Source organism: Pinus tabuliformis, chromosome 9 (genome assembly GCF_031772625.1).
Source record: "Pinus tabuliformis cultivar Carrire ecotype Pingquan chromosome 9, CPIR1, whole genome shotgun sequence".
Lineage (NCBI taxonomy): Eukaryota > Viridiplantae > Streptophyta > Pinopsida > Pinales > Pinaceae > Pinus > Pinus tabuliformis.
The window spans coordinates 1,997,838,320-1,997,841,981 of record NC_142307.1 but is presented as its reverse complement, the minus strand read 5'-3'; positions in this window follow the sequence as shown (position 1 = coordinate 1,997,841,981).

Below are 3,662 nucleotides of genomic sequence, written 5' to 3'. Positions count from 1 at the left end.
GAAAAAGGAGGATGATATTGCTGCTCTGAAAAAGCAAATGAGGCTCTCCTCGACTATGCACCCACAAACAGCAGAACTGGTGCAAGAGAAAGAAGCTGAGGATACAATGGACCTGCTAATGCAAATGAACTAGAGAATAGTTCAAATGGAGGGAGAGTTGGAGAGAGCACTGCAAGGCAAGCAGGGAGAGTCGACCTCCCAGCCACCTCAAACGGTTCCAACTGTTGCTGCTATTCCACCTACACAAGCAGCAGTGACCCCTCCTATTACTCCAGCAACTACAACAACTACAGATGCTGCAGCGGCAACAACAACAGCTCTTGGGTCTACCATGAGCATGGATGAATTGACAAAAGTTGTCAAGGAGCTAGAGCTTCAAGCAACAGAGATAAAAGAGGCCAAAGAAAAGTTGGCTGATCTAGAAGGAAAATATGATAAGTCCAAGGTGACAGTAGTTGAACAGACAAGGGAAATTAAGACCCTAAAGGATAAAATAAAGACCTTGGAGAAGGAGCTGAATTTAGAAAAGACTCTAGCTGAAATAAAAAAGATTTTGTGGACCAGAATTGACCACTCTATCACTAGACAGTGGAAATCAATCCGAACTGTGCATGAACAGATTGAATTAATAGGCCTAGCCCAAATTGAGAATCAAAAGGCTAGAGCAGCATTGGGAAATATGCCTGAGCAGGCTAGCAAAATGATTCACTTCCTGAACACTCACACCAAAGAGGAGTTGGTAGCCTTAGACATCAGTAACAGGACAGAAACTGTTCTAACAGCAAAAAAGGTGCTGACCCTTAGAAATTTTGTGCAAAGTTTGGAGAGAAAGTGTCAGGAAATGCAGGCAGAGGTAGATGATTACAAGCTGAGGATGGGAGCATTGCAAGGCAAAGGATTGCCCAGCCTATCGATCGGTGCTGGAAGACTGCTGACCCGTGAGCAGTATGCCACCAGGATGAGTAACTTTATTTCAAATCAGATCACAGCATCCACAAGTACCTCAGAAGAAACAGGACCTCCATCAGGACAGAGCCTTTATGATAAGCTGGAAAATTTATTTTACATTGAGCATGAAATCAATCACTTGTTTGAGGTCCCACCCAATTTTTACAGGTATACCGAGGCAGATGAGACATTGATAAAGATACGAAGACATCAACTGCCTAAAGAAGATTGGTGGCAAGCAATGCTGGAAATTTTGCCAAAGTGATCTCGGTCCTTTCTCTTTTTTGTCAACCTCAGGTCATCTACAGGTCAACAGAGTTGAGTACGCAGGCACCAGGCACAGCATGAAGACAACAGGCAGAGCAGGTGGGAGCAGTGACTCAGCAAAATGCTGGGACAGCAAGCCCAAAAAGGAAAAAACGCAGATTTAAAAGCGCAGCCCCAGCCGACTCAGTTGGTCACAAAAGTCAAAATTCTCTGACAGAATGGACAGCTAATACATTAATATTTACTGCAGCATTTACTCTTTCAGCTACTATTCCTCAAGAGTTGGCAAAGAAGTTATGAGCTATTAACTCATCAACTAGATATTTTGTATCTTATTTTTTGTATATATACCTCCCCACAGAACGTATTTGGGGTTGGTGATTTTCTCTCTAAGACACTGCATTGTAAATTTTCAGACTATCTAATACAAATGGCTGGGAAAGTTCATGGTCTCTGCACTGTTTGGATGTGAAAGTGATGATCTGCGTTCTGCTACAGAATTCCTATGTTGTTTAATGGAACAATAAGTTATTTTAAACCACATTTTGTCTTTCTGTGTCTGCTTAATTCTCATATATGTTTCGTTATCTTAGCAATAGAGAAGAAGAATAGCTCAGGACTTGCTTGAATGCACCCTCTGCTCAATCTCTGTTGTTAACTGTGTTTTCTTCAGAATTAATCATAAATATGAATTCTTAACTGCTCATGTTTACATTGATTCTCTCATTATGAATGCTGTTTAGGAATTCTTAAGTGCTCCTAGATAATATTCTCACATTTTCCCTCTATCAGCATAGTGAAAGATCCTTAGCTGCCTTTCATTCCCTGTTTTCATGCCATCATATTCCAGATTTGAAGAATTGTTCCATGGATACCTATCTGGCTCTGTAGTGTTACCTCTTCCCCAATAAGCACTTTTAGCTGTACGAAAGCATTGACTCCATTGCCCAATGGTCTAGACTGTTTTGAGATTGCATACCAGTTCTGATTGAAATCATCACCCAACCAAATTCAAAACAAAAACCTGTACATCATAACTAGCCTAAAATTACACCAAAACAAAGTTAAATCATAAAGAGAGAGCCCTCTCTGGTTGCAGGTAGGCTAGGACCTGTAGCTAAAAGATTGGTTAGTGGTTACCTCGGCCGTATTCCCTTGGGAGTCAAAGGGAACAACCTGAGTGATAACATCATTGGCGACTCCGCTGGGGACAGAACGAATTTTTCAATTGCTGTCTATTCCTTAAAACTATAGATGAAGCCTGAATGTCATCCAGGAAGCCTTTGAAACTGTTCTTGCTTTGCATTTACAGGATTAAATAAAAGCTGCTTCAGTCAATCTTCATTCTAGTTTTAAGCTTTAAACAATTGTTACAAAAAATTTTGATCAGTTCCTTCCTAAAATCAGAAATTTCCCAGAAAATACCAAAAACAAATTCGGAAGCTGGCTCCAAAAAAGAAAACTCGTTATACTAGGTCAAATCCTGACCCAGATCCTCCAGCTGTTTTTGACAATCCCAACTTAATCCCTAGGATCCTCAGAAAACAAGAGGAACAAGAAGATCTTGCTGATTCTAGCCCTGAAGCAGTTCAACAAAGTTATATTCCAACCCCTGCTAAACCTTCAGTCCGTCCTCACATATCTCCTTCTTCTCCTTCTTCCTCATCCACATCTCAAAACACATTCTCCACACCTTCATCCACTGCACAAATTTCCATTGTTGTCCCTATTGTTCCAGCTGTTCCATTCCTTCCCGTTGTCCCATTAGTCTCTGTAAATATGGCAAATCGTTATACCCCTTTACAGCTACCTGGAAATCTTGGGGCTATGCCTCAGGATTACCAAAGTAAGATCACTTAATTTGATGGTACTGGTACATATACTGCCTTACAGCATACCAAGAAAATGCAAGACTACTTTGAAAATTATGAGATAGACGATGATGATGTGAGAATGAAAATCTTTGTCCAAAGTTTAACAGGTGAAGTAAGAACTTGGTTTAGGGCACTTGCTGCAAATTCCATATCCAATCCGGATGCACTTTACCAAACATTTCTCAACAGATGGGAAAAGAAAAAAGATCCACTACACATTTTATTTGAGTATGACACCATAAAAAGAGGCCCATAAGAAACTATCCTAGATTATTGTGCAAGATTCAACAATGTTTACAATGCCAACCCTCAAAACCTTAGACCTCCACCTGACTTAGCCTTAATCAAATTCCCTGATGGATTTAATTCTGACATGGCATATCAACTGAGGGAAAGAGCCCCTCCAACCTTAGCAGACATGCAAAACATATCTGTTAGTGTAGAGGCAAACCTTATTGCTAAAAGAAATCGGGAAAGAGCTGAGAGAAGAACTACTTTTAAAGAAGAACCTTCAGCATTTGAACAATAATTGGATGCAATCATCAAAGGTATGGACAGAATTTGGGATAGGGT